A 13,109-nucleotide genomic window follows, 5' to 3' on the forward strand; every position below is an offset into this window, starting at 1 on the left:
ATTCCAGATCCTAACCACTCGCTGTGTAAAAAAGTTTTCCCTCATGTCGCCTTTGGTTCTTCTGCCAATCACCTTAAATCTGTGTCCTCTGGTTCGCGACCCTTCTGCCAATGGGAACAGTTTCTCTCTACTCTGTCCAGACCCCTCATGACTTTCTGTGTTTCCTGTACGAGGACAACTAAATCTCTCTGAACACCAACATTTAATAGTTTCTCATCATTTAAAAAATATTCTGTTTCTCGATTCTTCCGATCAAAGTGAATAACCTCACATTTCCTCACATTATACTCCATCTGCCACCTTATTGCCCACTCACCTGTTTATACCCCATTGCAGGCTCTTTGTGTCCTCCTCGCAGCTTACTTTCCCAGTTGCAGTTTGTGGTGGAATACATTCTGCGATTGCCCACAGTGTTGTGTCGGTACCTTTCTACCTAGACACAATTTAGGACTCAGAACTCAGAGATTCAAACATGAAGTGCTTTACTGGAAGGAAAGGAAGTTCTGGCAAGTTCCGAACAAAGAGAGCTAAACTTAACAGAGAACACCCAACCATTTATCTCCTGTGACAGCGCCACCACAGGTGGGAGGAGAACACACAATACATAACATTTCCTCCCCTCTTAAATGGAAGGTCCACATTATTCCTCAACAGGTAAGTTACTTTCAATGCACTCAACGAACCTAGGGTAGAGGTAGACTGCCTCAAACCCTGACTTTACCCTGGGGTTTATTCTGCCCCAGTCTTGTGGGTAAGTGACTAAGCCTACAGATCCAAGCGTCTTGGAGTCCGCCGCTCTCTGACAGGATACCGGCAGTCATCGCTGGCTTCCACAGCAGTAGGCATTGTCACAGGCCTGGATGGAGAAGGTGCCTGTGTCAGTCGAAAGTCAGGAGTTTGCACAGATGGAACAGTCTCTTTGACTTCCTGTGTTGGAGAAGAACACTGTGGCAAAGGATGCTGGTTTGCAGTATCATCCGGAAACAGTTCAGGCCAACCAGCCGTTGGAGCCTCTGTGGCTGTCTCTGCTCCTAGCAACAGTTGATCTGTGTGTCTTCTCCAGACGACGTCCTCAGCAGTCTCAACCATGTAAGACACAGGGCCCGTCTGTGCGATCACCGTAGCAGGAACCCATTTCGGTCCAGTGTTGTAGTTTCGAGCTAGCACGTGCTCTCCAGGGTGAAACCGTCTCTCCTTGGCTCTTTTCTCTCTCTTTTCAACTTGAGCTTGTTGTTGACAATGGACAACCTGTTCTGCCCTTGGAGGTTTGAGTAAGTCAAAACTTGTCCGCAACTGCCTCTTCATCATGAGCGAAGCGGGGGAAGTTTTGGTTGTGGCATGCGGCTCGTTCCTGTAGGACAACAGGAAGCTGTTCAGACATTGGTGGATTGAGCCCTGACCTTGCGATGCCTTCAAGGCGTGCTTCAAAGTTTGATCAAACCTTTCTGCCTGGCCGTTAGTAGAGGGGTGATAGGGCGCAGACCTGATGTGTTGGACACCATTCACATGCAGGAAGGTTGTAACTCCTGTGATACAAATTGTGGACCGTTGTCACTTACGAGTTGTTCCGGTGAGCCATAACGGCTGAACATCTCACCAAGTTTCTCAATTGTTTTCTCTGCCGTGGTAGACCTCATCACAGCGACCTCCAGCCACTTGCTACGAGCGTCCACAACCACCATAAACATCTTCTCTTCGAAAGGACCGGCGAAGTCCACATGTACTCACTGCCACACTTCTGCAGGCCAATCCCAGGGGTGTAGGGTTGCCAGCTGTGGAACATTCCAGACCCTTTGACATGGGGAACATGTTTTGGCTTTCTCCTCAATATTCCCATCGAGACCTGGCCACCAGAAGTAGCTTCTTGCCATTTCCTTCATCCGAACCATCCCACTGTGGCCTGTATGAAGTTGTTGCAGTATAGGTTCCCTCAGAGGTGGTGGAATGATGACACGGCGTCCCCAAAGAAGACAACCTGCCTGGACGGAGAGCTCATTTCTTTTTGAAACGTAAGGTTTCAAACTAGGAGAATCTCCTATAGCTCTCCCTCGAATGACATCGTCCATTACCTCAGACAGGACTGGATTGTTGCGGGTGTACCTTCGCACCTGAATTGCAGTGACAGGTGCTCCCTTCACTTGTCTAAAGTATAAGATGTCTATCTGACGAGGCTCTGGGGGAGTAACAGGCAAGGGTAGCCTCGAGAGACCATCTGCGTTGCCGTGCAAGTCTGATTTGCGATATTTGATGTCGTATGTGTGTCCTGACAACAGTAAAGCCCACCTTTGCATCTTGCTTGCAGCGAGAGATGGAATTCCGGTGTGGGGCCCGAAGATTGAAGTCAATGGACGGTGGTCCATCAGGAGTGTGAACCTTCTCCCAAACAGGTACTGATGAAATTTTCGAATTCCAAAAACGATTCCCAAGGCCTCGCGCTTGATCTGCGCATAGTTACTCTCGGCCTTGTTCAAGGTGCGTGATGCGAAGGCGATAGGTTTCTCTTCACCTGAAGGCATGATGTGGGATATGACTGCTCCCACACCATATGGTGATGCATCACATGCTAGCTGCACAGGTAGCTTTGGGTCGAAGTGTGTCAGGACCTTCGATTTCAGCAATGCTTTCTTTGCTTGGGCGAAAGCTTCGTTGCACAGTTCAGTCCATTTCCATGTTTTGCCTTGACATAGCAGCTTCAGCAATGTTGCTAAGTCTGGAATAAACTTCCCATAGCAGTTAAGTAGCCCCAGAAATGAACGTAACTGGCTCACATTCTGGGGTGCTGGGGCATCCACGATCACCTTGACCTTTGACGGCGCCTTATGCAGGCCAGTAGCATCAATCACATGCCCCAGGTACTCAACTGAAGACTGAAAGAATTCACATTTGTCTTTACGAACTCTGAGTCCGTACTCTTTCAGTCGTTGTAGTGTCGCGTCCAAGTTCAGAAGACGATCCTCCTCATTTGTCCCAGTGACAAGGATGTCGTCCAGGTAGCACTGGACTCCTGGCAGTCCACTCAAAATCTGATCCATTGCCCTTTGGAATAGAGCAGGGGCCGACGTAATTCCAAATGGAAGGCGGCAGTACCTGTATAGCCCCTTGTGTGTCACAATTGTCAGCAGCTCCTTTGATTTGTCATCGACATGCATTTGTAGGTAAGCCTGGCATAAGTCTATTTTGCTGAACTTTTGCCCTCCGGCCAGGCCCATAAAAAGATCCTCAATGAGGGGAAGAGGGTACTGTTCCACAGACAGCGCTGGGTTAATAGTCACTTTAAAATCCCCGCAGATTCGAACAGATCCATCCTTTTTCAGGACAGGAACAATGGGTGTGGCCCATTTGCTCACGCTCACAGGCTTCAGGACTCCATTCTCGACAAAGGCCTCCAAGTTAGCCTCAACTTTTGGCCTAATTGCATAGGGTACAGGTCGGGCTTTGTGAAACTTCGGCTTGCTGTCAGGTTTAATGTCCAGTCTCACGCTGATCTTTTTCATGCTCCCAAGTTCCCCATTGAAGAGTTCTGCATGTTTGTCTAACACTGCAGTCAGACCTGACTCCCCTTTTGACATCATGCGGACTGCAGGCCAGTCCAGCGTGATTTTCTTTAGCCACGCACGTCCCAGTAGCGATGGGTAATTTCCCTTTACCACATATAGTGGCAGTTTTGCAGTCTGTCCATTCAATTTAACTGTCACCTCAATGACACCTCTCATGGCCACAGGTTCACCGGTATACGTCTTTAGCACAATGTTTGTTGGCTGAAGGGTAAGATGCTTTAGCATTTTGTTGTAGACAGTGTCTGAAACAAGGGACACAGCCGTGCCTGTGTCCACCTCCATCCGCACTGATTGTCCCTCCACCAGTGGTGACACCCAGTAGCCATTTAAATCACCTGCAACCGTCAGTATGTGCACCTCTTCCTCCTCAGAGGTGTCGCTCCCCTCTGTTTTGCTTGTTCCATCATACTGCACTGAATGAACACTCTTTTTCCTCTCTTGTCCAAATACAGACATTTTGCTTCCATGCTTCCCAGATCTGTCTGTTCTTTTTTTACCTCTACAGGCGCGTTCAATGTGACCCTTTTTGTCACAATTTCGGCATTCCAGCTCCATACACCAGCAGTCATTAGCGTGATGGCCCGTTTTCCCACAATGGTAACATGTGCCGTTCCGCGCACCTTTAGGCTCAGACGACACCTTGTGAACTCTCCCTGTTGAACTCAACTGGTGAGCCTCCTTTTCTGCCATCTCCATGGAGACACTAACTTCAATGGCCTTTTCAAGAGTAAGGTTGTCCTCAGTAAGAAGGCGCTTCTGTGTGGCTGCATTTTGCAGACCACACACAAGTCTGTCTCTAATGGTGTCATTCAGCACCTCCTTGAACTGGCAGTGTTCTGACAACCTTTTTAAAGCAGCAATAAACATCATCACTGATTCCCCCTCCTCTTGATTCCGTTTGTGAAATCTAAATCTCTCAGCAATAACCAGAGGTTTTGGTGAAAAATGTGCTCCAAGAATTTCCACTAGTTGCTTATATGTTTTAGTTCCTGGCTTATCTGGCTGCACGAGGCTGCGAAGTAAATTGAATGTCTTCGGCCCGATTACACTCAAAAAGGTAGGCACGACCTTTTCATTTGCCACTGCATTCACCAATACAAAATAGTCAAAACGTTCTGTATAAGCGCTCCATTGCTCCACATTTTCATCAAAATCACCGATGTTTCCTAATATAGTAGCCATCTCATGCTTCAAATTAAATTTTCTGTTTACTCACTGCACCCGTAACGTACGCAGATTCATCCGCTCCTCGTTGCCACTTGTTGTGTCGGTACCTTTCTACCTAGACACAATTTAGGACTCAGAACTCAGAGATTCAAACATGAAGTGCTTTATTGGAAGGAAAGGAAGTTCTGGCAAGAACACACAATAGAACACACAATACATAACACACAGCACCTTGTGGCTGCCCAGTTTTGAGCTGTTAGGTCTGTTCTCAGTCCATTTCACTTAGTAAAGTGGTAGTGCCGCACAATACAACGGAGTGTGTCCTCAGTGTGAAGATTTGGTAACATCTGCAAATTTTGGCAACATGCCTCCAATTTTTGAGCCCATATAATGGTGAACAACATGGGTCCCAGCATGGATCTTCTCACTTTCTGCCAGTCTGAGAAACTTCCCTTAGCTCTTACTCTCTGATTTGTGTTTTGTAGCCATCTTTTCACGAAAACATGCTACTTGGCCCTTGACTCCACACGGCCTGACCTTTGACTCCACAAAATCTGACCTTTGGTCACCTTGTAGATCATACACACTGCAGACAAAGTGCACCAGGGATGGAGGGGATCGATATTGAGTCCTGTGGGAAGTGTCTTGCTGAAGTGAACTTCTCTGCCCCGTGTGTTTTGATGGATCGCTAGTGGCGTTTTTCACCTATTTCCACCTTGGAAAAAAATTGCTGCCATTAACAGCTTCTCAGGTAAGTCTTACAAAATAACAGGACTGCACTGAAATTAGAAAACATTTAGCAATTAAACCAGACTGGGCGGGGCCTGAGGTATGAGTGGGTAACCGAAAAGTGGCAGCCAGTGTACTTACATAGAAACACAGAAGATAGGGGCAGGAGTGGGCCATTCGGCCCCTCGAGCCTGCTCCCCATTCAATGAGAGCATGGCTGATCATCCAAACTATGTACCCTGTCTCTGCCTTCTCCCCATATCCCTTTATCCCTTTAGCCTTAAGAAATATATCTAACTCCTTCTTGAATATATTTAATGAATTGGCCTTTACTGCCGGCAGTGGTAGAGAATTCCACAGGTTCACCACTCTCTGGGTGAAGAAATTCCTCCTCATCTCAGTCCTAAATGGCTTACCCCTTATCTTTAGACTGTGACCCCTGGTTCTGGACTCACCTGCCATCAGAAACATCCTTCCTGCATCTAGTCTCTCTAGTCCTGTTAGAAGTTTATAAGTTTCAATGAGATCCCCTCTCATTCTTCTAAACTCTAGCGAATATAAGCCTAATCAACCCAATCTCTCTTCATATGTCATCCCTGCCATCCCAGGTATCAGTCTGGTGAATCTTCGCTGCACTCCCTCCATGGCAAGAACATCCTTCCTCAGATAAGGCAACCAAAACTGCACACAATACTCAAGGTGTGGTCTCACCAAGGCCCTGTACAACATACAGCAAGACATCCTTGCTCCTCTCGCTATGAAGGCCAACATACCATTTGCCACCTTAACCGCCTGCTGCACCTGCATGCTTACCTTCAGCAACTGGTGCACAAGGACACCAAGTCTCGTTACAACTCCCCTTTTCCCAATCTATTGCCGTTCAGATAATAATCTGCCTTCCTGTTTTTGCCACCAATGTGGATAACCTCACATTTATCCACATTATACTGCATCTGTCATGCATTTGCCCACTCACACAACCTGTCCAAATCATACTGGAGTTTCTCTGCATCCTCCTCACAGCACACTCGCCCACACAGCTTTGTGTCGTCTGCAAACTTGGAGATATTACATCTAGTTCCCTCATCTAAATCATTAATATATATTGTGAATAGCTGGGGTCCTAGCACTGATCCCTGCGGTACATCACTAGTCACTGCCTGCCACTCAGAAAAAGACCCATTTATTCCAACTCTTTGCTTCCTGTCTGCCAACCAGTTCTCTATCCAAGTCAGTACCTTGCCCCCAATCCCATGTGCCTTAACGTTGCATGCTAATCTCTTATGCGGGACCTTAGCGAAAGTCTTCTGAATGTCCAAATACACCACATCCACTGGTTCTCCCTTATCAATTCTAACAGTTACATCCTCAAAAAATTCCAGTAGATTTGTCAAGCATGATTTACTTTTAGTAAATCCATGTTGACTTTGTCTGATCCTGTCACTGTTTTCCAAGTGCTCTGCTATTACATATTTTATAATAGACTCTAGCATTTTCCCCACTACCGATGTCAGGCTAACCGGTCTATAATTCCGTTTTCTCTCTACCACCTTTTTTTAATAGTGGGGTTGCATTAGCTACCCTCCAATCCATGGGAACTGTTCCAGAGTCTGTTGAATTTTGGAAGATGACGAGCAATGCATCTCCTATTTCTAGGGCCACTTCCTTAGGCAACCTGGGATGTACTTCACACAATGGCGGAGGGACCGGGCATGTGGGTTTCTGTATAATTTATTAATGAATGTTGTTGATTGCCCCTCCGGACCGAATCTCGATGGAATAATTTTAAAAAATGTTCCCTACCTCAATTGGTGCTTTCAATGGCGGGGCGTTTACCCAGAATTCCCCGCGGGGCAGAATGTGCCCTATCAATGACTACAGGAGCCCACTGCGCAGGCGTGGGACCGGGCAGAGCTCTGAGCATGCGCAGTGCGTGGGTTAGCGATGGGCTGGCGCGGAAGAGACGTTCCAGGAGGCGGTAGGAAATTGTGGGCTCGGGGAGAAATTGGACCCGCGGGTGGGCTGGGAAGCTTCATAAACACCCGGTGTCGGCCTCAGGCCCCGGGTTTACCCCGCGGGGACAGGCCCGGCTACCTGGCCGCCATCTTGGACAGGGTGGATGATTCTGTGAAAACCAACAGAACCAAACAAAGAAATGATCTGATACAACAGCAAAATACTGCGGATACTGGAAATCTGAAATAACAACAGAAAATGCTGGAAACAGATTTTAAGCAAGTGCAGAGACCGGGGGAGGGGGAGGGGGAGGGGAAGAAGGAACAGTCTGTGCTAGGGTAGGAGGCAGGAGAGATAAAATGTTACAAATGGGGACGGCAAAAACCATAAACAGCCTGAGAAATGGGGGCAGGGGTTATAGTCTGAAATTGTTGAACTCAATGTTGAGTCCGGAAGGCTGTAAAGTGCCTAATCGAAAGATGAGGTGCTGTTCCTTGAGCTTACGTTGAGCTTCATTGGAACAATGTAATAGGCCGAGGACAGAGAGATCAGAGCGGGAGTGAAGCGAAGAATTAAAGTGACAGGCGACTGGAAGCTCGGGGTCCCCCTTACGGACTGAACGGAGGTGTTCCACAAAGCGGTCGCCCAATCTGCGTTTGGTCTCCCCAATGTAGAGGAGACCGCATCGTGAGCAGCGAATACACTATACTAGATTGCAAGAAGTACAAGTAAATCACTGTTTCACCTGGAAGGGTGTTTAGGACCCTGTACAGTGGTAAGGGAGGAGGTAAAAGGGCAGGTATTGCAACTCCTGCGCTTACACAGGAAGGTGTCGGGCAAAGGGGAAGGGGTGTTGGGGGTGATTGAGAAGTGGACCTTCACATGGTCCATCTCCGACTCTTCCCTTTACTTCCTTGACTTCTCCGTCTCCATTTCTGGTGATAGGCTGTCGACAAACATCTACTACAAGCCCAGTGACTCCCACAGCTACCTGGACTACACTTCCTCCCACCCCGCTTCCTGTAAGGACTCTATTCCTTTCTCCCAGTTTCTCCGTCTCCACTGTGTCTGTTCTGACGATGCCACCTTCCATACTAGTGCTTCTGACATGTCTTCCTTTTTCCTCAACCTAGGATTCCCCTCTACTGTGGTTGACACGGCCCTTGACCGTGTCCGTTCTATCTCCCGCACTTCTGCTCTCACCCCTGCCCCTCCCTCCCGGAACCACGATAGGGATCCCCTTGTCCTCACCTTTCACCCCACCAGCCTCCACAGTCAACGGATCATCCTCCGCCATTTCTGCCACCTCCAGCGTGATCCCACCACCAAACACATCTTCCCCTCCCAGCATTCTGAAGGGACCGTTCCCTCCGCGACACCCTGGTCCACTCCTCAATCACCCCCAACAGCCCTTCCCCTTCGCCCGGCACCTTCCCGTGCAAGCACAGGAGATGCAATACCTGCCCTTTTACCTCCTCCCTTCCCACTGTCCAGGGCCCCAAACACCCCTTCCAGGTGAAACAGCGATTTACTTGTACTTCTTACAATCTAGTATATTGTATTCGCTGCTCACGATGCGGTCTCCTCTACATTGGGGAGACCAAACACAGATTGGATGATCGCTTTGTGGAACACCTCCGTTCAGTCAGTATGGGTGACCCTGAGCTTCCGGTCGTCTGTCACTTTAATTCACCGCTTCACTCCCACTCTGATCTCTCTGTCCTCGGCCTATTACATTGTTCCAATGAAGCTCAACGTAAGCTCGAGGAACAGCACCTCATCTTTCGATTAGGCACTTTACAGCCTGCCGGACTCAACATTGAGTTCAACAATTTCAGACTATAACCCCTGCCCCATTTTTCAGGCTGTTTATGTTTTTGCCGTCCACATTTACAACATTTTATCTCTCCTGCCTCCTACCCTAGCACAAACTGTTCCTCCCTCCCCTCCACGACCCCCTTTCCCTGTCTCTGCACCTGTTTTAAATCTGTTACATCTCTCGCCTTCTCCAGTTCTGATGAAGGGTCCCAGACCTGAAACGTTAACTCTGTTTCTCTCTCCACGGATGCTGCCTGGCCTGCTGAGTGTTTCCAGCATTTTCTGTTGTTATTAAAGAATTGACCTTCCTTGGTTATCGATCTTTTCACTAAATTTAAACAGAACACCAACAACAACTTACCTTTATATAGCGCCTTTAAAACATCCCAAGGCGCTTCTCAGTAACGCAGTCAGACAATAATCGACACACATACTGTGTTTGTGGGCCAGTGCACTGACACAAAGTTCCTTCACAACTGTAACAATTTTGTTACGGTTGCTGTGAAGGCTGCGCTCACTCTGCTCGCACACCTGGTCTCCAAAGGAGGTAAAACAGGACTAATGCTGCCGAGCTCAGCTCTTTTTGATCAGAAAATATCAACTGTTTCGCCTCGCCAGAAAATGCACAAAAGAGGCAGCAGTGCTGATTGGCTGCCCAGGAAAGTCCTATTTAGATTAAACTCCTTCACCCAGAGAGTGCTGAGAATGTGGAACTTGCTGCCACAGGGAGTAGTTGAGGCGAAGAGCATGGATACATTTAAGGGGAAGCTGGATAAACACATGGGAGAAAGGAATAGAAGGAGATGCTGATAGGGTGAGATGAAGAGAGATGGGAGGAGGCTCGTGTGGAGCATAAACACCGCATGGACCAGTTGGGCCGAATGGCCTGTTTCTGTGCTGTACAATCTGTGTAATTCTATGTAATAAGAGAGGATAGAATGTTCCATAGAAACTGGAATTATCTGTTCTGCAGTTTTATCCTGAACTTACAGTGATGTCTTTTGTAAACTGCTTTTACAGGGAATATCACCAGCCTTTGAATGTGGAAGGAGAAATGTTTGCCTGTTCTGTCTGTGGGAAAAGATTTCAAACATCACTGTGACTGGAAAAGCACCGAGACACACACACCCGAGTGAGAGTGTTCCAGTGCACTGACTGTGGAAAGAGCTTTAACCAGTTACACAGCCTGAAAAAGCATCGCACCATTCACAGCGGGGAGAAACCGTACACGTGTACTGTGTGTGGACGAGGCTCCAACTGATCATCCAACCTGGAGAGACACAAGGACACCAGCACCACGGAGAAACCGTGGAAATGTGGGGACTGTGGGAAGGGATACAATTACCCATCCCAGCTGGAAATTCATCGACGCAATCACACCGGGGAGAGGCCGTTCACCTGCCCCGTGTGTGGGAAGGGATTCACTTGGGCATCCGTCCTCCGAACACACCAGCGAATTCACACTGATGAGAGACCGTTCAGTTGCTCTCTGTGTGGGAAGAGGTTCAGGCAGTCAGCCACCCTCATTGGGCACAAACGTATTCACACCGGGGAGAAGCCGTTCACCTGCACGGTGTGTGGGAAGGGATTCATTTCTTTTTCCCACCTCACTCTTCACAAGCGAGCTCACACTGGAGAGAGACCGTTCATCTGCTCTATGTGTGGGAAAGGATTCAGTTCTTCATCCAACCATTTGAGACACCAGGCTGATCACACTGAGGAGAGGCCGTTCACCTGCTCTGTGTGTGGGAAGGGATTCACCCGTTCATCCCACCTTCTGACTCATCAGCGCATTCACACCGGGGAGAGGCCATTTACCTGCTCTGTGTGTGGAAAACAATACATTTGTTCATCCCACCTCACTGCTCACCAACTTGTTCACTCTGATAAGAGACCTTTTAAATGTTCTGATTGTGAGAAGAGCTTTAAAAGCACAAATGAGCTGGTGAAACACCAGCGAGTTCACACTGGGGAGAGGCCGTTCGCCTGCTCCGTGTGTGGGAAGCGATTCACTCGTTCATCCCATCTGCTGGCACACCAGCGAGTTCACAAGTGACTGCAGGGGTTGGATTCTGCTGTTAATCTCATCCAACAGCTTGCATTTAGATAGCACCTTTAACTCTGCTGCCTGCATCCTAACTCGCACCAAGTCCCGTTCACCTGAGAATATAGAATTCTGGTGTCAGAAGTGGGATCTCAACGGACGATCACCGAGAATTCGCGAAATTAAGAGCCGAACTAGTTTTGGACGTGAGAGGAGGAAATGGGCCCCCGGAGTGAGTATGTTTAAATTTACCACTTCGGTTTTCCTCTGATCCGTAAGTCCGATAAAAGTTTTGCCACTCGCTAATTCTTGTGTGGTGTCCCGACGAGATCTGGGTCAATCTGGCGAATACTGTGTAAACTTAGGAAATAAGTATCCAAGTCGGGTAAAGCGCCGGCCTCGTATTTCACTTGGCCCGCTCAGGCTCCGATTGGACTAAAAAGTAGATAAGTGATTTTAAAGAAAGAGAAAAGGAATACTTGAAAGAAAGTAAAAAGAGAGAGTCGGGGACTCTAGAGCTATAGCAACTTGTACTCGGGGAGTGCAAGATAAGGGTCGTACGATTAGAATAATTAGGCTAAGAATACCTGTACCAGGCGGTGACAGAGGCTAAATTTACGATTTGAATAATTAGGCTAAGAATACCTGTACCAGGTGGTGACAGAGGCTAAGAATACCTGTACCAGGCGGTGACAGAGGCTAAAATTACTATTTGACTATAGACGACTCACTGTGTTTTTGTTAAGTCTAAGTGTTGTACTGTGTTTTTGTTAAGTCTAAGTATTGTAAGTATTGTAGTGTTGCGTTGCATTTTGTGTGCCGGTATCCGTGAAATATATAAGACACGTGCAAAAAGTAACTCGAATCCTGAAAAAGAACCCTTAGTGTAAGAGAACCATGGGTAATTACCTAGATACCACAAGTGATGAGGGCAGTGCCTTACAAACCTTATGTGACCAATACCCGGACAAAGCCCAACAATTGAGACAACTCTCAGGGGGTTTAAATAAAAAGTTAGGCAGCGAACAATGGCCACTAGGGGGTCCCAAAAGCTTAGAAACGGTTAAACAAGCTCAAGAAGTGATTTGGAAAAAGAATATGGGAAGTAAGACTAAGAAACTAATTGGACTCTGGCGACAGTATTGCCAAGAAATTAAAGACAGTTCCCTATTAGCCAACTGGCAAGAGAACGCTGTTAAGTTAGGAATAAAGCTAACTGAAGGAGGGAATCCTAAACCCATTGAAATACTTAAGAAAGAATGTGCACATGAGAAAAGGTCAAAATCTGAAATGGCGCCAGATAAAAAGGATAAAAATGAACTACGTAGTTCAATGGTTGGCCTTAGGTTGACGGAGGGAGACGGAACAGATGAGGACTTAAACAATTGGACAATTAGAACTCCTACCGCGCCACCTCCTCAGCCACCCCAATATAATAACATTTATCCCGACCTACCTCTTACAAATCAGACTGGCTTGATCCCTATTACGTCCGTTACCAGTCCACCGACACCCTCCCTTACTGTCCCAAGTCACTCCCCAATCACGCCGATTTCTGATGTTTATATAGACCCTGTTGCTTGTCGAACCCGATCGAAAGATCCAACAAATCCCAAGAAAGACGTGAAACCGGGGAATACCCCTAGTCCGAATTGGCAGAAGAAGAAGAAACGTAGACCCAGACAATTAGTACAACATAAACCAGCAAAAGCAGATGACACTGACTCATGTAGTGACCTTACTGATTCTGAAGACAACCTTTCACCCTTAAACAGTTCCGACTCAGAACCCGAAATTAGCCTTACTAAACCAAAACGAACGCCCAGAAATCTGCCGGT

General features: G+C 47.5%; 1 pseudogene; it reads left to right on the plus strand.

Moving 5' to 3' along the window:
* LOC147118905 (uncharacterized) overlaps positions 1 to 11,984 on the plus strand; it is a 115,452-nt pseudogene extending 103,468 nt beyond the window's left edge.
* Positions 11,985 to 13,109: the final 1,125 nt, after the last annotated feature.

The sequence above is a fragment of the Somniosus microcephalus genome, chromosome 4, assembly GCF_052327205.1.
Source record: "Somniosus microcephalus isolate GS21.2 chromosome 4, FLI_Smic_1.0, whole genome shotgun sequence".
Taxonomy (NCBI): Eukaryota; Metazoa; Chordata; class Chondrichthyes; order Squaliformes; family Somniosidae; genus Somniosus; species Somniosus microcephalus.